This window comes from Lissotriton helveticus, chromosome 1_1 (genome assembly GCF_964261635.1).
Source record: "Lissotriton helveticus chromosome 1_1, aLisHel1.1, whole genome shotgun sequence".
Classification (NCBI taxonomy): Eukaryota; Metazoa; Chordata; class Amphibia; order Caudata; family Salamandridae; genus Lissotriton; species Lissotriton helveticus.
The window spans coordinates 1,067,538,516-1,067,565,747 of NC_136057.1; the positions used below are offsets into that span (position 1 = coordinate 1,067,538,516).

General features: G+C 39.9%; 1 long non-coding RNA gene across 1 annotated transcript in view; it reads right to left on the reverse strand.

The window, feature by feature from the left end:
* Nucleotides 1–403: 403 nt before the first annotated feature.
* The window catches only part of LOC144772168 (uncharacterized), a 123,147-nt gene continuing 96,318 nt past the window's right edge, over nucleotides 404–27,232 (reverse strand). Inside the window, exons 2-3 of the long non-coding RNA XR_013599679.1 lie at nucleotides 18,221–18,337; nucleotides 404–967 (exon numbers count right to left, since the gene is read on the reverse strand). This is a non-coding gene — a long non-coding RNA (uncharacterized LOC144772168). The remainder of the gene's footprint in view (nucleotides 968–18,220; nucleotides 18,338–27,232) is intronic.

Here is a 27,232-nt window from a genome sequence, read left to right on the forward strand (position 1 = left end):
AGCTGGGCTGGAGAAAACCTAAGTGAGCCAGGTTCCACGTTCAAGATTTACACTGCAACCCTAGGCAGATGTCTCTTTTTGTCTGCATAAAAGTGTGGAGGGGAGGAAAATCATTAGCCAATTACTCATTACTGTGCCCATAAACTAGGACTCTGAAGAATCACAGACTCCTGATCCAAAGTTAGTTAGTTTATTACAAAGCCAAGAAAAGTTAGACATACAAGCACCTCAAGACGAGGGTGTAAAAATACATTGGAACTAATACAAAGCCAAATCTACGACTGAAATTGAGACGGTGCAGCATGCACAGAATAATCAGTTCCAGATTCAGAATACAGAATATGATGGCTCCAATGTCCAAATTACCCTTCATCGGAGGTTTGTAAGTGAAAAGCATTAGTATATCCCTATACTACCACTAATGGGACATCCCTACTTAGCATTTCCCAGTCAAGTTCTGTAAAGGTGTCAGCACGTGAAGGCTTCCTAAGAAGTCCATACACGTTGAATGGGTCAATTAGCATAAATCTGCAGAGCTCATTCGAAGAATCTCTCTCTCTCTCTGCGAAGCAGAAGTCCCTGAACTCTGTCCCTAACTTCAATACAAGAGCTTCAGGTAGCATCCCAGAATACATGGTGGCATCATCCCATCCAAGCAAGCCACCTCCTTGTAGGTTACTTTCCATATGTCAGCGATGCTCCCAGGCCTTGACTCAATGACCTTGATTCCCAGGCTAGCTCCAATGAGAAAGAACACTGTCCCTCATTATCAGCATCGCCGTTCAATGTATCTTTTCCTCCCTAAGCCTAACTCCTAAAACAAAGGCATTATTCAAACTATCAAGGATGAATTTCTCCACCTGCAACAGAAACGTGAGAAAGAACAAATTCCACCTGCGCATGAAATTCACTAACGAGTCCAACATGAGAGCCTCCAGGGAGAAATACCACTTAGGCCTTCAGAAATCTGCAAACATAAGAAATGACACATAACTTTATGAAGCACACGTATAACTAAGCATGTTTAAATCAATGCATTACACAAGTGTACTAACTGCAAAAATATTTGCTGGCCACATGTTCAATTCTACACATTAAGGTTTTCATCTAGACACATGTAATTGCAATGTTGATTTATTTACGTTTACTCTGAAATACACCTATCACTTCACTTTTGACGTTATTACAGTACACGATCTAATGATCCAATGTTAGCACCATAAAGGAATATATGTGGGCGCGAACTACCCATGATTATAGTGCACCCCTACTATTTAAATAGAAAAATCGCGCTCTATCAGTCCCCCTTTTGATGACTAGTGTCATCACACACATTTTCAACTCCCGGTAGAAAGAACAGACCTAAACAGAAGTTGTAGCCAGTCTTCCCTGTCAAAACTTCTCCAAATTCTTGAGATTCTCACAGTTACTGTCCTTCAGTCTGTTCAGTCTTCTCTCTCACTGTCTAAGAAAAATTTCAACCTGTCTTGACCTATGCCATTTGTAAGCTCTCACTGTTCCCATAAACAAAATGATACACACCACACCTATTATTATTGGTTTAAAGATATGACCAAAAATTCCCTTTCCAAGATTTGGAAACCAACTCCCAATTTTCCCAAATCCTTTACCAACCTTGCTCCAAACTCCCTTAGTTGCCAAATCATGTATCTCATGATGAATCTCAGTGTTGTTACTTATATATTTTCTCAGAACCTTGCTATGGTCTGAGATATAAGTACAGCACTGTTAAACCCTCAGCATTTTACAGACTCTGCCCTCTATTGCTAATAACACATCTAAAGCAAGATGGTTTTGCATCACCATAGCTCTTATCAAGACTATCTCTCCATCTACAAGTAGTAATGACTGAGCTGTATTGACTGATAACCTATCCACTGCAGTCGACAATTGTATAATCTTGACGCAATTTAAAACTACTCTCAAACTTGGTATCAATGCTCCAAACACATCTACAATCTCTCCTGCACTTGTACCACACCTTTCTCTATGTGGTGATTTCCATTCCAACGTCTTCAAATCCTCCTCATGGTACATCTTAGGAAACACAACAGCCACATAACATGTACATTACCATTCAGTGGAAATCGGACATACGCATTTCTCCTGCACACAAAATACACATTCAGCACCACTTGTACTATGTCTTGCAAGAACCTCTTTGCAGTGGTCTCAATGGTGAAGATATGATCACACACACTTTGGCCCACAAATATCTTGTGATAACTAGTCTGTACTTGTCTGATGCGAAGCTTTCCTCACTGTTCCCAATCTAAATCTATTGGACCATAACTTGTCCTGGCCTTGTGAGCTATCTCTTCATTGGTCCACTCAACATTTCTTTTTTCTATTATTAAACTTAACTGCTAAAGATCTATGTCTTTTTTTCTACTTGATCTACAAATTTCTTTTCTATGTCAGTCAGCATGCATGTCAAATTATGTCTCTGTGCATTAGCCATAATTAACGTAACAGTAGGTATGAAATACTTTCCTATCCTCTCTTCTTGCTTGTCATAATCATACTTGTTCAAGTGCTTGTATGCTGGAACCTCTGATAGCACTACATCATAATTTGAGAAATACTACTCACAATTACCTTTACCATAAAATATGCTAAGCAACAAACTACAAGTAATACCATACATCAGAGGCAGATGATGGTATCTGATACCTTCCTCAACTGATGCAGGTAATTGAATTTGCACATAAGAATCTCTTACGTCCATCATATTTACATACTCATACAACAACTCCACATAAGCATTCAACATATAATCACTTTTAGATAAATCTACGTGCAACAAGTGAATAGTCTGATCAATCAAAGCACTAGCAGCACCTAATGTACCTTCATTTGTGCTAGAAGTGGTAGGTGTGGACGTCCCATATACTCCCACCCCATCAGCTTTGTGTGAACCTATAACGGTCATAATAATGACTGTAGCTATAACTACGATTACTCCTACTATAAGTGTACCTATTAGACATTTGTATCTACGGTTCGACTTTCCAGACTCCATTCTCAACTGAGTTCGGATTGTGACTGTAAGAAGATTAATGCAACGTCTCTTTCCCAGCCTCTTACAGTTGCACAACAAAGTTCATACACAGAGTTCCTTAGAGTCGTGGAAACAGTTCTCACTCAGTTTGTTGCACAATTATTTACACAGCTGGAAGACTTCCCTAGCCCTTTTCTTCTTCTACGGAAAAGTCCCTAACAATATTCTTCTTCCACTGTGGGCTAGGTTTTCTTCTTTTGAACACATTTTATTTACAGTTCACAGTTCAATTCACATCCCTTATGAGATTAGAGCCAATTTCCTCAATGTCACGCTGCAAAAGTTTAATACAAAATGTAACACTCTCCTGAGCTGGTAGCTGATACCCAAAAGTTGGTAACGTAAAATCTTCCAAAATCAAGCTACATAAGCCACTCAGTCTCAGTGGATCTGGTACAGTCAGTGTCAAAACGTCATTAGCTTCTACTCCAGGGACTAACAGTTCAATTTAATTATCAACACTGAAGTTCCTCGCCTCACTCGTCCGGACCTCATGGGTCCCTGCATCTGTGACCAAGTAAGTCCACTCATGGGGCAGTGTATCTCTGGTACGGTAGTCTCACTCTCCTTGATCTCCTCAAGCTCCCTTGTGCTTATTCTGTGTCACTTTGATCCGACTCAGACGCTTCAGATATGGGAGCAAGATCTCTTTCCAGTGCAAGTCTCAGGTTCTACCTTTTGTGTCTTACAGGCCACAATTCTCTTGAGACTACAGTTTTCTTCCGCAGCTCTCAAACACTTTCCACACCAATCTGTTCAGCTGAGTCTGACTCTCTGCCACTTGCAACGTTACAGTCTCCCTCAGAGTCTGTACCTGGGCCTTGTGTAGTGTAACCCCATTCAGCTGAACCTGGTGGGTATTGATGGAGCGAGATAGAGAATAACTTTTTATTCCAACTCGTGAAGTCATACTTCCATAAAATAAAATAATCCTATTAATGATTTGTGATGTATTTGTACTAAATCAACTTAGATTAAACGTATACACGCGGGAACATTAACATATGTGCTCATAAATGTGCATTACTGTTGCCTCTTTTTGTTCGTGCAAAAATAATAAATTAATTTTGTCGTTCTGTCATGTCATAACTAACTGCAGCTGAATTTTAAAAGTGGCATGTGCTTATTTTGCCTTCCTTGTCTATGTGATGTCATTCTACTCTCTATAGGTGCATAAAGGATTTCGTGGAATAATGAAGACTGGTAGATATAAAATGCTGCTTTATTTGTTTGCTTTGTGCTAGGTAACATTAGACTAATGGGTGGGTTAAATAATTAGCAAACAAAGGGTGGAAACAGAATGAATAATATTTCTTTCATTAATTATTTTCTTGTCTTTGTTTATACATTAGAGAAATTAAGTTGACTGCTTTGGGCCTAGTTCACTCGAGTTTACTAAAAAGATGAATATAATTTCTGCACGAAGCCTGAGATGTCCTTTCTAAAGTTTTCCATCGAAGTAACATTTGTTGAACTGTGATGAGGCTCTAACATTATTCTGGTCGGACGTGGCCAAGGTCAGGAACCGGCAGAAGGAACATTTGATAACTTGGCATCCGAGGAAGTGAAATGAAACCAGTGAAAAACTATGGCAAATTGTTGCAAGCAAAGGAAGCCTCGGAGCACGTACAGTAGAGACAATGGAGTCTAAGAAAGTAACGGAACTGATGTTTTGAAATTATGGGGTGACATGTCACTTGTCACTTTTGAACCAATGGGACTTCGACTTTTGCAGAAAGTTTTACTTTTACTTAGATTAGCTTAGCGCAGAAAGGTATAAAGATCCATGCCCCGTGGATGGGTCACGCTGCTGCTTTCTAACCTTTGGATGAGGGTGTCGTGCTGTCGGACTTTGCTTGGAGCACGTAAGATACTCTAAAGACTTTACTTTATTTCCATTTATTTAGTTAATTTAGGGACTTAGGTTTTGAGAAAAAGCTAAACTTATAATTCTTTGCAAATAATCTGAATTCTATATGATGCTTTCAAATATGCTTACAATGATTCTAATAAAAATGCTTTAATAAAACTATATTCTTATAACTCAAATAAATAGTTAATAAAATCTTACTTTTGAAAACAAGCTGGTCTTGTCATTTCGAGAGTGCAGATTATCATTAGCTAGATGCCATCGCCATGGTGGCCAATTAAATAGTTAGGATTTGTTTAAATAATGTCCTTATTTACCGCGGATGTATATAAATGTATATAAGTTGTATATAAGTTTAATTAGGCCACATGATTCAGTTGGTCAAAATATGTCAGGTTTTGTTAATGGGTCCAAGTTTTTAAGTGGTGATTTTTAGAGTGTGTGGTGAAGTTAGGTAGCGTAATTTCTGACATATTTCCTATAGGCCACTGGATCAATTCTTCTGGTAGCAGATTTTGATGGTTGCTATGGTAATCAATGTATTAAGGTATAAGTATAGGATCGATGTTTAACACATGTTGAGTTTGTTTTCCGTGCTATATGTGAGTTGTACCGGTACAGATAGTGTGATGAGAAGGTAGTCACACAGTACATTTGATCTGTTTCAGAGTAGTGGTATCGTCGTGTATCACTAGTGTTGTGGTCGTGCAACACATGTTAGGGCTAGGTGTGAATGTTGCATAGTGAGGATTATCTAAGAAATTTGAACAGCATGAGAATAGGGACAGTGAGCCCGCTCTAAAACTCACTGTGATAAAAGTAATAGTATATATTCGAGCTTGAGTGAAGGGTAATTTAACGTCGGTACATGATTATCTATAAACAGGTGAGAGTCCTGTAGAGATACATGTTTCATATCTATAAACAGGTGAAAGTCCTGTACGGATAACGTCGTTTATTTTATTAACGGTGCATGATATCTATAAACAGGTGAGAGTCCTGTACGGATTTCATGTGTGTTTGATTTTAGGGTCTTCCCGTTTGAAAGTGCATGATTGTTTTGTAATTGTGTTCAAGTTGAACTTTTGAAATAAGTCACTTAGTTGTGCATTCTGGAGGGAAAACAAGTTCATTAATTACTTGTTTGAAGGGTAGAGTAAAAAGATTACTATACTGCCAAATGTGTATTCTGTGAGAATAGCGTCGTCTATTCCACGTATAGAATTCTTGTGTGATTGAAATTTTATCACTTATTAGAGAAACAGACAGATGAGTCTTTCTTGTCGTTGTTAAAATTTAAATTTCACCGAAAAAGCGTTCTTAAAATGGCGCTGTGAAAAGATTTTGTGAAGGAGGGGTGAGCGCTGGGAGTGAGAAGCTAGAAACCGCAGCTGCTGTGTACGTCACAGAGCCGCGCTGTGATTGGGCGACATACGTCACAAGCTGTGTTCTGATTAGCTCTTAAATCTCTGACGAGCTGATAGCTGATTGACTCTTCAATAAAACTCTATTATTATTGGGTGAGTAAGGTGGTGACGTAGCTCAATCCTGATTGGCTTGTTGGTGTGTTTCGCGCACGGATTGGTTGATTTTGCGGAACATCCCGGAAATAATTTTAAAACAATTTTATTAATTGAATTAGATTCTTAAAAATGAGTTATCATTTTAAACATGTTGAGAAAAAGCCTACGTTGTTTCAGAAACTTAAAATTTTTATTTCACCTGACAAGAAAATAGAAACGCGAGGTGGTAAATTACTTCATAAATATAAAACACCTGCAGCGTATATGGAAGGTGAATATGGCTATCATATAGTTTTATGGTTTGATATTTGGAAACACTACACAAAAGATGATGGTGTTTTGACTTGGCCGGACGATGGTTCTTTTAATGTAAAGGTTTTAAGTAATTTAAGAGAAAAGATGAATGCTCTGATACCAAAGCCGAGACCTACTCAATTTGAAGCTTTAGTTGAATGGGAGGATGAAATGTTTCAACTACAAAGAGAAGCGAGTGGTATTAAAAGACCTCCTAAAATACCAAGCTATAGAAGGGAAACTCATGAAGATAGAATGCGAATGTGGAGACAGGGAAGCATGAGCGATGGACTTTATTTAATAAGAGAAATGGTTTTAGGATCTCCTAGTGAAAAAAGAACTGAAAAGAAAAATAATGCCCCATTAGAAAGTGAGACTGAAGATGCAGTTTTAGAAGAAATTTTCACTTCTAATAAAAGAAATGAGCCTTTGAGACCTCCTCTGTCATGGTCTACTCAGATGGTTTCTACAGAGACTACACCGAGTGCACCACCGATTAGTGAATCTTCTAAACTATATCCAAATAATTCTGAATCTTTTGAAACTCCAGAAAAATTAGAAACTGGGAGAAATGCTGATGTCTGTATTGGAGGTAAACATTTTTCGTTAATTCCAAGAGAAAGGGAAGCTCCCAAAAATTATATGAGAGAAGTTAAAATTGAAGAAGTTGAAAATTCTTCTGAATATTTTCGATCAAAAGAAGAATTAATTCGGCAAATGACAAAAGGCATGGAAGCTGTGACAGTTCAGGTAACGATTGGTCCTGTTCAGCCTGTTTTTGAACGAAATGAAATTAACAAAACAGGTTTAACAATTCCTTTAAATGCTGAAATTCAAAGGGTTGCTGAAAAACTTTACTCAGATATATCTGAAGTTAATTCGGGAAAAACGAGAATGCCTGATCTGACTTTTAATGAAGGTTCTTTTTCCAAATCACCGATGGGTGCAGAATCTGATGCTGAAACTTCTGAAATTAGAAAACAAAATTCCAAACTTGATGTAGCAAAATTAAAAGCTAATTTGGAAGAGTTCATTATTGGCACAATTGGTCCTGATAGTTTAAAATTTTGCCGTGATGATGAACTCCTGTTCATCTGTAAGAGTATTCAGTGGAAAGCAAAAAATAAATATGATCAATTAGAAGAACTGGCAGCAGAACTTGAAATTGATTTGAACAGACAAAAGAATTTTGGAAAACATTATAGATTGGATTTTACAGAAAAGGATATTGAACATTTGAATTCAATGGGAAGGATAATGCATATAAAAGAGTTAATTGTTTACATCAAAAAATTAGGTGAGTTGAGTAAGTGGAGAGTGAAATGGACAAGAAAGAAGGAAGATGAGAAGTTAGAGAAATTGTCAAAACAGTTTCCAATGAGAGAGATTGCAGGTGGAGGATATGTTCATGTCCCTTGGTCAAGACAGGACATTCTGTTGTTTACAAATGACTTTCCTAGATTAAGAGAAAAGCCTGTTGAGTGGTATCGTCAGGTAGACAGGTTTATAAAAGTCTCAAAAGTTCTGTGGATTGATCTAGATGGATTCTTTGACATTGTTGTCCCATCAGATCTTTGGACAGAATGTAAACTTTCTATAAGTTGGCCAAAAGAGGAACCTGAGCGAAATATAGAAACAGGTGCTCCAGCTCCAATAGTAATGGATTTTTATGAAAAAGTGATTTTATGGTTAAAACAAAAAAATCCACCAAAAGAGGTTGACTGGGTTAAAATAGATAGAACTAATCAAGAACCGAAAGAATCAGTTCATTCATTTTATGAAAGGCTACTGTTAGTTTTTAAACAATACAGTGGCTATGAGAAACTGGATGAAAAGGATATGAGCCATTTTATCTATAGATTCATTTATGGTCTAAGACCAGAGGTTGGAGAAATGATCAGAAATAACATTGTTGGTTGGCAATCACTTTCAGTTGATGATATTTTAAGAAAAGCTAAATACTGCAGTGATGAGTTAGAAGTGAAGCAGAAAAAGCTCAAGGAGAAAGCGATGTGGGCTCAAGTGAAAGTGGCTGAGCAACAGATTGCTAGTCTTGGAAACAAAAATACTAATTTTATTCAAACTCAGAATTCAAATCAGGGTCAAGGAAAATTTTAATTTAATATTAATAGAAAATGTAATCCTAAAGTTGAGGAATTAAAACAGAAATTACCTTGTTTCAATTGTGGAGAAATTGGACATTGGAAAGACTAATGTAAGAAACCATCTAGAAATTTAAAAAGTCCATTGTTAAATCCACAGATGCAGAGTGATGTTGATCTGCAGCGACAGCTACAGTTGCAACAGAATTTAAATGATTTGAGTCTTCAGCGACAGCTGCAAAACCAATTGAATCACCAGCAAAATCAAATACCGCAACCTCCTTTCCCTACTTGTGGGGGAAGTCAAAAATATAATCCAAGTGTGGGATTTCAAGGAGATGATCAGGTAATCAGAACACAAAGGCAAATTGTGCAAAATGCTTCAGGACAATTTTTGTTAGCTGAGCAACAAGAAAGTGATTCTGATGATTGCTTCTGACGGTGCCCGAGAGAGGGGGAAAAGTGCGTTATTGGAGCCACTCTTGAGGTTGACCAGTCTGGTCCCTTTGTAAATGGGAAAGTTAATGATGTAGACATTACTTTCTTAGTGGACACTGGTGCTACCCGTTCTACTGTTAGATCAGTGGAAATTGAAAACCTACCTCTCTCTGGGGAAACCATCCAAGTTGTTGGAGTAATTAATCAACAGATCAGAACGGATCTAACTGATCCAGTACCAGTTGAAATTGGAAATTTCAGAGACAAACACAGATTTGTGGTCTGTAATAGCAGTCCTGTGAATTTGCTGGGGAGGGATATATTGTGCAAAATGAATTGCAGAATATATTGTTCTCCTGAGGGAGTCGAACTACAAACAATGGAGGAAGATGGTTTGTATCGAATGACTATGATGTTGGTAGAAACAGAAGAATCAAAATTGTTTCCTACTTTTGAAAAAGATAATTTACCAGAAGAGCTCAAAGAAACAGTAAAAGCTGAAATTTGGGATTTGACTGGAAATGAGATGGGTCTGATGAAACATGTCGATCCAGTCAAAATTACTTTAAAGCAGGGAATAGAATTTCCAAATATTCCTCAGTATAAAATGAAAGCAGAGACAATTGAGGGAGTTATTCCTGTGATTGAAAAGTTCATTAAACAAGGTGTTTTAAAAGAAATTGAGAGCAGTCCTTGTAATTCACCGATTATGGGAATCAAGAAATCAAATGGAACATATAGGATTGTTCAGGATTTGAGAAAAATTAATCAAATTGTTGTACCATGTTGTCCTGTGGTTCCAAATCCTGCAGTTATTTTGTATCAGATTCCACATGATGCAGAATGGTATACTGTTATTGATCTTTGTAATGCATTCTTTACTGTACCATTACATCCTGAGAGTCAAGAAATGTTTGCTTTCAGATTCCAGAGTAGGACCCTCGCATGGTGTAGAATTCCTCAAGGGTATACAGAAAGTCCTTCTATCTTTAATGAGCTGTTAAAAAGATCTTTGGAAGATCTAGATTTACCTGGCAGGTCAACGTTGGTGCAGTATATTGACGATTTGTTAATATCTGCTAAAACAAGAGAAAATTGTGTGACAGACACGATTATTTTGCTAAATCATTTAGCAGATGAGGGACATAAAGTGTCTCCAGCTAAATTGCAGTTTTGTGAACAGGAGGTAAAATATCTAGGTCACAGAATTGCAAAGGGAAAGAGACAAGTGACAGTTGAGAGAATTAAAATGATTCAAGCAATGCAACCTCCAAGAACACAAAGACAGGTCAGAATGTTTCTGGGAATGGTTGGTTACTGTCGACAATGGATAAGTGGATTTTCGGTAATTGCGAAACCACTACAGAGATTGACAAAATCAGATGTAAAAGACCCAATTGTTTTAAATGAAGCTGAGTTTGAGTCTTTTGAAAATCTAAAAAGAAGTTTGTGTGAAGCTCCAACTTTAGGCATGCCAAATTATGAAAAAGGTTTTGAACTATATTGCAGTGAAAGAGAGGGATGTGCTTTATCTGTGTTAATTCAAAGACATGGGAATCTAAAGAAGCCCATTGCATATTTCTCTGCAGTTCTTGATCCAGTTGCAAAAGCCTTACCAGGTTGTTTAAAAGCAGTTGCTGCAACAAGTGTCAGTCTTGAGCAGAGTGAAGGAATCATAATGGGATTTCCTGTGAAAGTTTTTGTGCCTCATTCAGTTGAAATATTACTGACAAGAGGTAAAACTCAGCATTTAACTAGCAGTAGGTTGACTAAATATGAAAAAATTATTCTGGGAGCTGATAATGTTTCTATTGCAAGATGCGTAAATCTGAATCCTTCCACATTGTTACCTGATTCTGAAATTATTGACGAAAATGACGTGGAACATGAGTGCTTGGATGTTATGGAATATTGCACCAAGCCTAGGCAGGACATTAAAGATGTTCCTTTGCCTGAATCAGATTTCGTTTATTTTGTGGATGGTTCTTGTTTGAGGTCAGAAGGAGGTGTTTTAAAAGCAGCTTATTCAGTTTGTACAGTTGCAGATGTTGAAGAAGCATCATGTCTTGAAGGAATTCGTTCAGCACAGGTGGCTGAATTAATTGCTTTAATTCGTGCTTGTGAAATATCAAAGGATTTGAGAGTTACCATAATAACTGATAGCCAGTATGGGTACGGAGTTGTGCATGATTATGGACAGCTCTGGTCTCAGAGAGGTTATTTAACTTCAACAGGGTCACCAATTAAAAATGCAGTATTTATCAAAAGATTAATTGACGCTATACAATTACCTAAAGAAATTGCTGTGGTTAAGTATGCAGCACATACAAAAGGTGTGGATTTTATCTCCAAAGGTAATGCTTATGCAGACGAAACAGCAAAGTACTGTGCGAAAAATTGTCGTGCATACAATCGGGGAAAAAGCAAAGAATGTGATTCAAATTCATTAATGCTAACATCAGTAGTGGAAACATGGCAGGAAATCAGGGATTTGCAAAATGAAGCTGATGATGAGGAAAAGGATTTGTGGTTAAAAGCAGAATGTAGACCACGTGATGAGGATGGAGTATGGACTTACAAAGATGGCAGAGTAGTTTTACCAAATTGTTTACTTGCTGACATGGCCAGATTATATCATGGTCCTAGCCATATTGGAAGAGATTCCATGATCAGACTTTTTAAAGAGATTTGGTTTAATACCAAATTTAGAACTATTGCTGAATCTTTTTGTCAGAGGTGTTTAACTTGCCAGCAAATGAACCCAAACAGAAAGTCAGTTGTAGGTACAGGAATTATAGGTCGAGAGGGTGGTCCTTTCACCAGATTGCAAATGGATTTCATTGAGATGCCCCTACACAATTGTTTGAAATATGTTCTTGTGATTGTTTGTTTATTTTCAAGATGGGTAGAAGCTTTTCCTACTCGACATTGTGATTCAATTACAGTTGCAAAACTGTTGCTTAGAGAAATCATTCCAAGGTACGGTTTTCCTGTCACTATTGAAAGTGATGGAGGGAGCCATTTTGATAACAAACTTATGAAATTAATTTGTGAAGCATTAAACATTGAGCAGAAAAATACACTGTGCATACAGACCAGAGGCATCTGGAGTTGTTGAGCAAATTAATGGAACAATTAAGAACAGGATTGGAAAAATGTGTCTAGATACAGGTGTAAAGTGGACAGATGCTCTTCCACTAGTTCTAATGTCATTAAGGAGTACACCTGATAAGAAGACAGGTTTGAGTCCTCATGAGATTTTAATGGGCAGGGTCATGAGGCAAGCTTTTGTTCCAGTTGGCAAATTGTTGAGCATTAATGACAGTGCTATTTTAGAATATTGCAAGAGACTGTCTGACGTAGTGACTTCTGTGTCTAATCAGGTGGGAACTGGAGCACAATCTGATGAAAAAGTGCAGACTCATGATCTGAGACCTGGAGATTGGGTCAGGACTAAAGTTAATCGAAGAAGAAATTGTTTGGTCCCTAGGTGGCAGAAGCCTAGGCAGATAATTCTAGTCACTACAAATGCAGTAAAATGTAAAGGATTGAAAAGGTGGATTCATCCCAGTCATACTATTCCAGTACCTACTCCCGATAATTCTGATGAAGAAAGTGATTCAACAGAAGATTCAGATTCTGAAGTAGAAAGTGAGAGAGTTCCAGATTTTGAAGATCGACAAGGAGGTCGACATCTGAAAACTGTACCTGTGAATGGAGAATTGACAAGAAAAGATTTGGAAATCATTGAAATAGATTCTGAAAATGAAGATCTGCTAGAAAAGAAAGTAGCAGAAGAATCAGTCAAGAAAGTAAATGGAGTAAAATCTATTGAAAATTTTGAAGACAGAGAAACTGAGATAATAGAAATTTCTGACCAGGAGAGTATCGAAAAACAGAAACAAAGCTTTGAAAGAAGGAATGGTAATCCAGGAACTGGGAAGCTGAAGGTAATTGAAGAAGAGGAGGAGAACGAATTACCAAGTACCAGTGATGGAAGACAAAGTATACTTCCTAACAGAGTGAAACTGCCGAGTAGAAAAGTTCCTGTGTCAAGAATCGAAATTTCTGACAGTGACTCTGGAGAAAGTGACGTGGATGATGAAGATGGAAAAGTAAAGAAAAGATCTTGGAAGTCAGAAACAAATGTTTCAGAACCGAAAAGAAAGATCTTGAGAAAAGGTGATTTGTGGCCAAGCGGAAGTGGAAGATTGAGAGTCAGGATAATTAAAAATTCTAAGGAGCAGGTGGATGAAATCACTAGTCAAAATGAGCCTGAGAAGAAAGCTGAAAAAGGGAGGAAAATAGAAGTAGTGTCTAGAAAAACTAAGAGAGTTGTGAAGCCAAATCAGAAATATAGGTCTCCTGAATGGACTTATCTGATAATTCCTCCTGTTATTGAGATTAATAGTAGCAGTCAGGAAGATGAAATTGAAGAAATTAGTGACAATGATTGAAGTACTAATTTATTAAATTGGGTTTTGTTTTTTTATTATTTTGGCAAAAGGCCGAAGAAATTGTGTTAGGTGACACAAGGTCGAAGAAAACTTGTTTAGCTGTGAAAATTTTGTGACATAAGGTCGAAGATACATTGTTAGGATTAAGTAAAAAAAAAAAAAAAAATTCTTTTAAAAGGGGGGTGTACATTTTAGAAATTAATATTTTAAAATAATTTTTGTTTCTTTTTCTCTTCTAAGACAACGTTTGAGAAAAAAAAAATGCCTTACGTTATGGAACGGAGTACTTCGAAATGTTCTATATTCAAGAGATGCTGTAAGATTACTCTGGTATGTGTGCTTGTGTTAATTCTGCTCTGGTTAGTTTTAGCTGTTGTTATTCCTTTTGAAATCAACAAAAATTTACACAAAGTCAATATGACAAGCAAAGCTTCAATTAGTCAAAACAAACATAGTGCAACAAGCAAAGTTATTGATCACAAACCTGAAATTCATCAGGACAAATCTATTAGTGATTTTTCAAGCAATACATTCACAAGGCTTTTAGGAGAATATGTTAAAGTAATGGACGCTAAAGACTGCTATGTTTGTGTAAAGTTACCTGCTTCTGTTTCTGAGGGAGTAACATATAATATGCTTCCTCTTACATATGGTATAACATGTAGTGTGTTAGCTAGTTTGTTCTATCAGACTGGACGTTTAGAATACTATTATTCAAATTTTGATGAAATATTTGCGAACTTAAAAATTGAGGGTGTTCTGAATAAACATAAAAAAGCTAAACAGATGAGGGAATTTTTCTTAGTAACTAACGAACTTACTTATGAGTATGCTTATAAGAATAATCTAACTTGTAAACTAAGTACTGAAGGAAAGAATTTCCTGAACCTTGTTGAGGAGAGGAGAGCAATTTATAAAAGGAACGAATTAGTTAAGCAGACTAAATCTAGATTCTGGCAAAAAGAAGATGAGAAGCTTAATGGCAAAACTTTTGATAATGTTGCAATTCACATAGATAAACCAGTTAGTGGTAAGCTTTGTATTAGAAGAGATAATACACTTTTTGATAATTATTTTGTGGGTGCTAGTAATTGTGAAGACACTTATCAGATTATGGGAGGTTGGGGATTCAAAGGTGGCAAGGATCCAATTTTTCCTGGGATTTATTTTATTTGTGGTGACAAGGCTTATTATAATCTTCCAGATCATTGGTATGGGACTTGTTTTGTTGGAATTGTTTTTCCAAAGATATTTCATGTTGATAGAAATACAGAAGGTTTGTTCAAAATTAATAATCATGCAAATAGATATAGAAGAGAAAGTTTCACAGAAATTTTAGGAGATATTTTTGAAGCAGTGATACCTATAGTAGGTATAACCTTGAATGCAGGGTAAATTAGAAAATTATCCACAATTGTCGATAGATTGTCCACTGATACAGCAGATGGTTTCCAATTAGTGAATGTTGAAGTTATTGCAATTAGAACTATGGAGATGCAAGATCGCCTTGCTTTAGATATACTTCTAGCAAAAGAGGGAGGAGTTTGTGGCATTTTACATGTACAACATTGTTGTACCTACATACCTGATGAAAGTAAAAATATTGATATGTATATTAAGAATATTACAGAAATGCATTCGGAGATAGTTCCATTAGAAGAGGAAGATTTCTCAGAGCGACTTTCAAAAAGGTTTCAAGCTATAAAAACCTGGTTTCAAGAAATAGGTGGTTCAGTTCTTGGCAAGATTTTAACACCTTTGATTGTGATAATATTTATAATAGTTCTAACGAAAATTGGTTGTTTATTACATAAAAGAAAGAAACAAATGAAAGAAAAGAAGAGAATTTATAAAATAAAAAAGGAAGAAGAAAATGAAATAGAATTACAAGAATTACATAGGGCTCGTTATGATAATTGCAGAGAATTTGCAGAAACGAATTTTTAGAATACTAACTCAAGTGAATTTGAATCATTTTCTATTTAGTTTAAATTTTCTAAAATGTGGGTGTGGTGTGGTGATTTGTTAATCACCAGATGAGGGAGTTGATGGAGCGAGATAGAGAATAACTTTTTATTCCAACTCGTGAAGTCATACTTCCATAAAATAAAATAATCCTATTAATGATTTGTGATGTATTTGTACTAAATCAACTTAGATTAAACTTATACACGCGGGAACATTAACATATGTGTTCATAAATGTGCATTACTGTTGCCTCTTTTTGTTCGTGCAAAAATAATAAATTAATTTTGTCGTTCTGTCATGTCATAACTAACTGCAGCTGAATTTTAAAAGTGGCATGTGCTTATTTTGCCTTCCTTGTCTATGTGATGTCATTCTACTCTATATAGGTGCATAAAGGATTTCGTGGAATAATGAAGACTGGTAGATATAAAATGCTGCTTTATTTGTTTGCTTTGTGCTAGGTAACATTAGACTAATGGGTGGGTTAAATAATTAGCAAACAAAGGGTGGAAACAGAATGAATAATATTTCTTTCATTAATTATTTTCTTGTGTTTGTTTATACATTAGAGAAATTAAGTTGACTGCTTTGGGCCTAGTTCACTCGAGTTTACTAAAAAGATGAATTTAATTTCTGCACGAAGCCTGAGATGTCCTTTCTAAAGTTTTCCATCGAAGTAACATTTGTTGAACTGTGATGAGGCTCTGACATTATTCTGGTCGGACGTGGCCAAGGTCAGGAACCGGCAGAAGGAACATTTGATAACTTGGCATCCGAGGAAGTGAAATGAAACCAGTGAAAAACTATGGCAAATTGTTGCAAGCAAAGGAAGCCTCGGAGCACGTACAGTAGAGACAATGGAGTCTAAGAAAGTGACGGAACTGATGTTTTGAAATTATGGGGTGACATGTCACTTGTCACTTTTGAACCAATGGGACTTCGACTTTTGCAGAAAGTTTTACTTTTACTTAGATTAGCTTAGCGCAGAAAGGTATAAAGATCCATGCCCCGTGGATGGGTCACGCTGCTGCTTTCTAACCTTTGGATGAGGGTGTCGTGCTGTCGGACTTTGCTTGGAGCACGTAAGATACTCTAAAGACTTTACTTTATTTCCATTTATTTAGTTAATTTAGGGACTTAGGTTTTGAGAAAAAGCTAAACTTATAATTCTTTGCAAATAATCTGAATTCTATATGATGCTTTCAAATATGCTTACAATGATTCTAATAAAAATGCTTTAATAAAACTATATTCTTATAACTCAAATAAATAGTTAATAAAATCTTACTTTTGAAAACAAGCTGGTCTTGTCATTTCGAGAGTGCAGATTATCATTAGCTAGATGCCATCGCCATGGTGGCCAATTAAATAGTTAGGATTTGTTTAAATAATGTCCTTATTTACCGCGGATGTATATAAATGTATATAAGTTGTATATAAGTTTAATTAGGCCACATGATTCAGTTGGTCAAAATATGTCAGGTTTTGTTAATGGGTCCAAGTTTTTAAGTGGTGATTTTTAGAGTGTATGGTGAAGTTAGGTAGCGTAATTTCTGACATATTTCCTATAGGCCGCTGGATCAGTATCCAGCCTCTTCAGGAACCCCCACAGCTTGGCTTGCCCACTCCGGTGGCCTTTCAACCACTGCTGGATTATTTTCAATGAGGGAAGAGCTGTTTCTCCCGAGGGTCCTGAAACTCTGGAGGTATAGGAGGCCTGAATCCAGTTAAGCAAGCCTCTGCACTTCACAGCAATGTTCATCACCAAGAGCACCTGGTAAGGACCTCGCCAGCATGCATCAAGACAGTTCTTCCTCACATGCTTCAGGACCAGGACTGAGTCCCCTGGACACAGGTCATGACAAAGGTCCTTCAAGGTCAGTGCAGTCGCAGCTTCAACCTGGTGAGACACAGAATGAACCACATCAGCCAATCCCTTGCAATAACCAAGGATCACATCATCCGTGATGTTTATCAATGCTGTGGATGGATGCAAATTTTATGCGGGTATAATCCAGTTATCCTATATGGAATACTGGTAAAACTCATCAAAACCAAAGGCAACTCATGTTAGGAAGGGTGTCCGGAATATGGGCAGCACCCATATTGTAAATTAAGTTACCGATATTGTGTATTAAGTTTGGCCACTAGATTGAGACATTGTATGCCTTATGGTGCTTTAAAACACTTATAACGTAGTTTAATGCATGTTTATGGAATTTCTTGCTTATTTGTTTAAGTCTTTAAAAATATGTTGAGGATGCTATTAGAACCACTTTATAGAGTGATTAAGTTTGTGCTCGGCATATGCAAAACGTTGTTTTCCCTCAAGCACACATGACTGCTGCCTCTTAATTGAGATCCTTTTGACAGTTGGCAACATGCACACTTGTAAACCCTTCATGCGCTTAACCCTTACGAGAGCTATATAAGATGCACAAGAACAATGAGACACCCTTGCTCTCGGCTTTCCGTTTCCCGCTTACCTGAATCTTGCAGACTTCTCCTCATCCCTGTTTGGACTCATCTCCTCGCATCCTGCATTCCGGGGTTGCCAGGATGACGTCTTCACTCCACTCTCTGCTTTCAGAGGTTTCTCTGCCCTAAAAGGAAAGAGTACTCAAAGTCAAGTAAGGCATTTCCTGTTCTTCACGCATAACGTAGAAAACTCGGGCAATCATTACAGGTACTTTAAAAGCTTTTACTGACTCCAGTGACATTTGGGTGATTTACAAAGAGAAACTCATTCTTATTTCCCTCAACGTTAATACTTTAATGCTCAAGTGAACATTTCCTTTACTCGCGAGTCAACATTGTTTAACCCAGTGACGTTTGATACTTTTATGCTTGAGTGAACAGTTTATTTACTCTCGAGTGAACATTGTTTAATCCAGTGACTTTGAACTTTTAAATTATGATGTCACGATATATTGCAGAAAGAAACATTTCAGCAGTAAGCGTAAATGATGTTTAATGAATAAGAATATCGGACAGTGAGCAGACATCCTATAGTGCAGAGTTAATACATGTTATTTGTTTTGCTGCAGAAACTCAGACGAGTGCTTAAAGATAGAAGAGGTCGTAGTCCACAAGATGGTAAAGAGTGAAGATAACTCTTATTGTGGTTTATATTGAATTTAAGAGTGACAGTACAAATTAGCTGCAAAGTTAAAAATAGTATTATGAGGCAAAATTACACATAATGAGGAATTTGATTTTCTGATTATTGTATTATAGATACCAGAACATAAAGATCTTAGAAAGTGTATTCAGTATTAGCCCTCATCTGAGAAGTGTATCCAGACACACAGGTGTGCCTTGATACGAAGATGCCAGTGTGATTTCTTTTTCTTGTTTTATCCCATTTTCCCATTCCCCCAGGGGTCTGTTCAAGCCTTGGCATCTCAATGAAATCCATTTGGATTTGGTTAAAAAGACCCCCGACCATCCAATGTGACTCAAGGCAACCACAGTTTTCTGTCCAGCATTCAGCTGTTGACAGGTAACACATCGATTACACACTCCTTCAGCAAACACACAAAACCTTGGGTTGAACCACGTTTATCTGAACACTAGCACCATTGCATCTCTCCCAATGTGAACTGCTCCATGAATCTGTCTTGCCATAGGATTCAGTAAACAATCTGAGGTTCTGTGGTTTTCGACTTCGCTTCGTATTTAGCCGCCATTTTGTGTCCAGCAACCATTTTGTGTTGCCTTCACTCAGGCAGCACGGCGAACGTAGTGTTTTTGCTTTTCCCGCTGCCATGCGTCTCTTCTGTTAAAAAGTAACCCTTTGTCCTTGTTTATGAAACCGATGTCAGGGTCTGGCCGAGTTTATTAATCCATGTCTAGACTGATTGATCCTTGTCTTAGTTGACTGTTTGGGTCCCACCATTCTTCCCTTACTTTATCTTATTTGACTGGCCTTCACTATTCTCTCCTTGTATTCTCCTATTACACAACTATCCTTTGAGGCACGTAGATACGTCCTGCCACCTGCAAATTGGATTACAGGCACTAGCATTGATTAACTTGGGGGGAGGAGAGAACACGGGGTCTGAAAGAATGGCGTATTCAAGATACTTGATAGCTTGTTTTCGAACTTTTCCTATTTGTCAGTTTTGTATGTTTTGGGAGTAGACGTTGTAAATATGTGTGCTATAAAAGATTGTGCGCCACGGAATTAAGTGGCAGTCTCCTGAGAACCTACTCTGTACTTCTGGGACAACTGTGCTTAGCTGCAGCTAATAAACCCGATTTTCTACGCCTAACAGAGTGTCTCGTGTCTCTGTCCTACAAGGCAGGTGAACCCGGAGATATTAGGCGTGCCCTGCGCCCCTCGGCCCATAAGGCCCGGTTCTCCATCTGGTGACACTGCTCTACCTTCGTTTGAAACCCAAATACCATAATTTCACTTTTCACAACCTGCTTTAATCCAACCAGCTTCTTCTTGGTCTGACACTTCTCCTTGCCGACGCCTATGCTATGTTAGATGCACTACACGGAGGATCTCATTGAGAAATACTTGGCATGAATTGTAGAATATATAAACACATAGCAGCATATGCCTCACAGATTTCTCTTTCGCTTGTTGTGTGTTGGCTAGAGTTCATTCATCATGACATTAACTTGGAAAAAGACAGATCTTCATTGCCTTCCTGAATTGCAGTTGGTTTTAAATTATTCTTATCTTTAACCCCTTCCATGGACGATGAATTTTCGTGCTGAGCGATCGTTTTTGAAAGTGGGCCGGATTCAGACAGCCCCCGGCCATCCTCCGCACACGCCCACAGTGATGCATAACGGCAGTGGGCCGTCGTGAGCATGCAAGGGGTTAATGAGAGTTACAGAGTTTAGTAGCTTGTGCATAGAAGACTGCCCACTCCCACAATAACTTTATTCTTCTAAGGTGGGATGATAAATTGTACTGTCATTCTGGAGCTAAGTGTTCTCTTCTGTGAATATCTTTTAAGCTTTACTTGGTTGAAAGCTGGGCTATTGGTGTTGATGGTTTTGCACATGAGAGTTCAAAATGTTACAATGGGTTTCTATTTATGTGCTTCTACAGCCATGTTGAATGTGTAGTAGTTTCGTTGTTATAGTGTTCTGAATTATTTGCAGTCATCAGAGATCTGTGTTTGAAAGAACCTGGTATACCCCATTCTCATACTCAAGATGTGACATATCAAAGCAGGTGATTGCCTGTAGCTTCTGTGGTAATGCTAAAAGCAAAAGGAACAAGCTACTTACCTTCCATAGCACCTTATCTTGCCGAAACTCTATCTAACTGTAGATTCCTTTCCTTTAAATATTACCCAGGCGTCAAACTGGATCCAGAATGTTTAAGTGAGCAGCACCCCTGCACACCAGTAGGTAATGTCGTTCAGCTCCGCGGGGCGTTTGCCACGCCGGAAGTGACATGTACGGCACCCCAGAGCACTGACGTGAGTTTCTTTTCTTGACTTTCCTTGCCAGAAGCGGGGACCCACAAAGAACACATGCAACTGGTGCATTAAGCTAAGGCCCTTAAAAAGGAAACAGCCCTTAACTTTAGAATCAGTTTGCAGAGCAGTGAGAACGGGTAGGTCATCAAGGAATCTGCAATAGATAGAGTCTCTACCAAATAAGTTATTACCAAAGGTAAGTAATTTGTTCATTTGATAGAGATTTCTAGTCACAGATTTCTTACCTTAGAATAAACTCCCAAGCAATACGTCACCGAAGGAGAGACTGTGATATGAATTACACTAGAAAGTACTGTACGACCAACCAGGCAAAATTCCTGTCACGCCAGACCAGACTATCCAGGCAGTAGTGCTACGTAAACATGTGCAAGGGAGCCCATGTTACTGCCTGACAGATATTCAGGACAGGAACTCTGTGACCTAACACAGTGGTCGCAGCCTTAGCTCTGGTGGAATGAGTTAGCAAGCCTTCAGGAGGTTGCTTTTCGGCCAGTGCGTAGCCGATCTTGATGCAGAGCACTATTCATTGTGAGATGGTCTGTTTCTGCATGGCCTATACCTTCTTCGCTGAGACGTATCCCACAAAGAGTTGAATGTCCGCCCAGAACTCTTTTGTGCGGGCAAGGTAGAAAGACAACTCTCTTTTTGGGTCAAGCTAATGGAGTCTCTACTCTGAGGCAGAGCATAAAATGTAGGTAGAGTGATGGATTGGTCTACGTGAAAGGGAGTTCCCACAATTTGAAGAATGGATGCTCTAGCACAAGGGACCAGTTTGTTTGGGTACTTGTTGAGGTACAGAGGCTGTGCTGACAGTGCCTGTAACTCACTGGCTCTCCGTGCAGAAGTTATTGCCACTAGGAAGGCTGTTACTATGGTAAGAAGCCTAATTGGGCAGTTATGCAGTAGCTCAAAGGTAGGGGTGGAGTTTGTTTCTGCTGAATTTCACAGAATTACATTAAAATGTAACAAGATTCAACAAAATTCTGCGACGGTGTGGAGTGGGCTTTACGTGCTCTTTTGGTCTAACAAAATAGAGAAGCCAAATCCTACTCGACAACCTTACATGTTCTGCAATGACTACTGCAGAGTATGTAAGGGCGCCGCTGCTGAGTGGTATGCAGTGGTTTCTAAACTTTATAAACTACTGCATATCACTCTGCAGTGTATACCCCTCAGCGCCTTTTCCATACTCTGTAGTAATTAGAGATTTACGCAGAGTGCAAGGGTGCTGAGGTGTATGCACTGCAGTGGTTTCTAAACAGGGCTGCAAGAGGGAGCAGGACCTGAATGTTTAAAAAACACTGCAAATAAAACTTTAATCTTCTGTGATTTTTAAACATAGAAGGACTGTTAGACTTGCGTATTTCCCCAGTCTTTTTGCTTTCTGAGCTCTCGGTTTTTTACTCTGTTTTTGCTGGTTCAGTGTCTCTGCGCACTTTCTCATTGATGTTCAGTGTTAAAGTGCAAGTGCTCCTGTTGTAAATTATGTTATGGATTAGTGTTTCCATGATTGGCATATTTGATTTACTGGTGAGGCCCTAGTAAAGTGCACTGAGAGTGCCAGGGTTGGTAAATCAAATGCTACTTATGGGCTTGCAGCACTGGTTGGCCCACCCACCGACGTAGCCCTGAAAAGGTAACTCAGACCTGCCACCGCAGAGTCTGTGCTCAGTTTGTAACTGTCATATCGACCTGGCATGTGCACCCACTTGCCAGGACCCAACCATCCCTTTTTCTACATATCAGTCACCCCTAAGGTAGGCCCAAGGTACCCCTGTAGGCAGGGTGCTGTGTATGTTAAAGGTGGGACATGTAGTGATATGTGTGGCATATCCTGGTGGTTAATTACAGTGTATTTCGTTTTTCAACATGGCAAGGCTGCCTGTTCCCATTGGACAGAATGGGGAGTTTGTTCATACCATCTTATAAACATAATTACACCTGGGAACAAGGTAGAAAAATAAAGTTTAATATATCTGGATGTTAAAATGCATCTTTTAGTGAAGATGATTTTTACTACTTTTAGAAAGAAGGTATTTTCTTTCTTAGCCATCCTGTGTGCCTCTGGTGGGGTGGTGGATTTACTGGCTTTGGGATAACAGGGGCTGGAGAGGGGCAGTGGCTCCAGAGAGCTTGATGGGTTAGGGCTGGACTGAATAGACCTGGGTTGCATTTAGAGTAGTAGGAGGAGATTCCCTTGCACCTGAATGGGCCTGGTCTGCTTTGCACAATGGTCTCCATCCCTGCCAGGAATCTGTACCAGTGAGGACAGAACTGGTTTGGGCCTTCAGAGAACAAAGGATTTTGGTGTATAAATATTGGGGCGCAGACCCCAGAACTTTAGAACTCTTTTGGACCAAGAAGACTGTAAAGAAGAAGAGCTGGAGGAGGAACTACCACTTTGCTGTGTGCTTTTCTGTGTTGGCCTGCAGTGGCTGCTGCCTTCTTGGGCAGTGAAAGGACTGTACTTGAACTTTCTGCAATCTCTTTTTGTGAGTTTCTCCTAGGGCTTGTGATAGAGCTTGACCCCTGTTCAAGAACAGCAAAGACTTCAAGTTCTTCTGGCCTCCGCACTGGGAACTGCATGTTTTGTACTGCAACAGAAGAAAAAGCAACCCAACACCGTCTACGACGCCGCTGCCAACTCCGTATCCTGAAGACACCGAAGAGGGCACTGCCGCAATGCAACCTTGGTCTCACCGATGACATCTGTTGACGCCGCCACCGAGCCGCTGCTTGCACCGCATCCAGTGGGCACCACACTCTGCACCGCCTCGCTTCACATCGTCACCCTGGTATCCCCGTGGTTCAAGGGCACTGCTCGTAAGTTGCACAACGTACCGCCCTCATTCCGCACCGCAGCCTTGGCCTACCGACGTCGGCGCCATCGACTCCAGTTCATCAGCTGACGACAGCAATTCAGCAACGATGATGCCGCTGCTTGCACCGTGACCTGCCAGCACCGTGGCGAGCACCCCGACGAGCACCGCATCACTTCACGCCGCAGCCCTGGTCTCACCGATGCCGCTGGACGACCGTCACTGAGCCACTGCGTGCACCACAACCTGAGGGCACCGCCTGCTGCACCGCTGCACTTCGCACCGCAACTTCGACGCCTGCCGACACCTGCCGACGCTGCTGCTCCTGACTTCAACCGCGAGGAGTTCCACCTGCAACCCATGTGACTTCAAGGGCCCGACAATTCCTGAACCAACCTACGGAACAGACGCCTGCAGACGCCGTACCGTCGCAGCTCAACGAGAGGTCGTTGATGCCCTGCCTTTCTAAAGGTACTGTTTTGCGGCTTTTCCCGACACCGTAGCTGGCCCGTGACGCCATGGTCACCCAGAACTGAAATGAAATGAAATGAAAATGAAATGAAAATAAAATTTGTAAAGCGCTACAGCTGCCCTCAGGCGTCCAGGCGCTAGGACTAAACGAGAGTGCCCTCAGATGGACAAAACAAGGATTCTAGTTACTGAAACAAAAAAGTTTTAAGCTGCTTGCGGAAGCTGGTTAGATTGGGATTGTTTCTCATGTGCAGAGGGAGGGTGTTCCATAATCTTGATACATTATAGGAGAAGGAACGTCCTCCCGCTCTGGCTCTAAAGATTCTAGGAGTCTTGGCCAGAGATGCAGACGAGGAACGAAGCACCTTATTGGGCAGATAAGGGGAAATCAAGGAACAGTTGATTTCTGGGCCCATTTTCCAGAAGGCCTGGTGAGCGATGCACAAAGATTTAAACTTTACTCTGTCCTTGACTGGCAGCCAGTGCAACGTTCTTACCCAGCTTTTATTGAAGTTCTTCGTGGGACTCCAAGTAATGCACGAGCCGCACAATTTTGGGTGCGCTGAAGTTTTTGGAAGGTGTAGTCCGGTGCTCCAAGATAAAGGGCATTATTAAAATCCAAGCGGGATTGAACAAGGCCCTGTATAATTATCTGCTTGGCCTCAAATGGAAGGAGGGGAAGGATTTTTTTTATCACCCTAAGGAGGCCAAAGCAGGTGGCCGCCACCTTGGTAGCCTGTGTATTGAAGCTCAGCGACTTATCTAACCATACCCCCAGACTTTTGATGTTATCTCTGGGGGCAGGGGCCGCCCCCATGCTCGCGGGCCATAGCAGCTCCAAGGTAGAAGGGGCTGCCGGGCCCAAGAGCATGAGCTCGGTCTTATCATCATTGAGCTTCAAACATGAGCTCATCATCCATCTCCTCACCTCCTCCAGACACACTGCTAAATTAGGCGGTGATTGGAGGCCACTCTTCTGCACAAAAATATTTACAACAAGGGGTGGTGATGGACAGAGTCTCTGAATTAAGCAGAATACTCTCACCCAGTCAAGAGATCAGGGCTAGATCCAACACCGTTTTTTAGCTCATTGCACCATCCCAGTTTCAGAACCTGGCTGTATGCAAATTAGTCTGTCCCTGGCCCAGTGCATCATGGGAACAGGGCAGACCAGACTACAAAAGCCAATTCTTACACTGGGAAGGAAACAAGCTTCCGGGGACCGGTTTCTGGCATTTCAGCCGTCTTCGGCCCGGCTTGCTTGAATCCTGATGGTGCAATGAGCAAGGGACTCACATCTGAGTATACCCTTCCACGCTTAGGGTGGACAAAAATATTTACAACAAGGGGTGGTGATGGACAGAATCTCTGAATTAAGCAGAATACTCTCACCCAGTCAAGAGATCAGGGCTAGATCCAACACCGTTTTTTAGCTCATTGCACCATCCCAGTTTCAGAACCTGGCTGTATGCAAATTAGTCTGTCCCTGGCCCAGTGCATCATGGGAACAGGGCAGACCAGACTACAAAAACCAATTCTTACACTGGGAAGGAAACAAGCTTCCGGGGACCGGTTTCTGGCATTTCAGCCGTCTTCGGCCCGGCTTGCTTGAATCCTGAAGGTGCAATGAGCAAGGGACTCACATCTGAGTATACCCTTCCACGCTTAGGGTGGACAAAACTATTTACAACAAGGGGTGGTGATGGACAGAGTCTCTGAATTAAGCAGAATACTCTCACCCAGTCAAGAGATCAGGGCTAGATCCAACACCGTTTTTTAGCTCATTGCACCATCCCAGTTTCAGAACCTGGCTGTATGCAAATTAGTCTGTCCCTGGCCCAGTGCATCATGGGAACAGGGCAGACCAGACTACAAAAGCCAATTCTTACACTGGGAAGGAAACTAGCTTCCGGGGACCGGTTTCTGGCATTTCAGCCTTCTTCGGCCCGGCTTGCTTGAATCCTGATGGTGCAACGAGCAAGGGACTCACATCTTTTAATGTGTCCAAAGCAGATCCCCTCCTGTGCCAGGGTAAGGATAAACAAAAGAACCTGGGAGAGTGGTGCAGATCGAGGGTCAACTTTTTTATCTGTACACCATTCCTCAAACATGCTTCAATGACAGGCGTATACCGGCTTGGTGGAGGGACACTTGACTGCCACAATAGCATTGTAGACTTTGGGCAAAGGGTCTAAAGCTGTCATCTGTTGCCGCTTAATCTCCTCACATATGAATGGAGCATTTTGAGGTTCGAGTGCAGGACCCTTCCCTGCTGCTGTGACAGAAGATCCTCCTGAACTGAAGAGGCAGTCTGATCGGAGGACCCGTGCTCATGCTCAATAGTTCTGAATACCAGACTTTCCGTGCACAATCCAGAGCCACACAAATGACTTGGGTCCGGTCATTCAGACAGAGCTCCACTTAAGACTCAAAGTGTCCACAAGAGAGAGCAGATTGGTATATTATCGGGGTAGCGCTACAATGGTTCAGTAATTTCTTATGCAACAGAACTCAAACTGTTAATCTGGGTTCATATAAATCGTGTCCCTTGTTCCTGGATAAGAGGGTGCCACAGGGCTCTTGTCTTAGCCCTACGCATTTTTATTTATATGTTGCTCCCCATGCCAAGATTGTCAAAGTCCTTGGCTTTGAAATACTGTTTTCTGCTGATGATACACTGATAATAATCTCTTTTGACAAAGTTCTGGCCACAGTAAAAGACAGCTTCTCAGCCAGGATG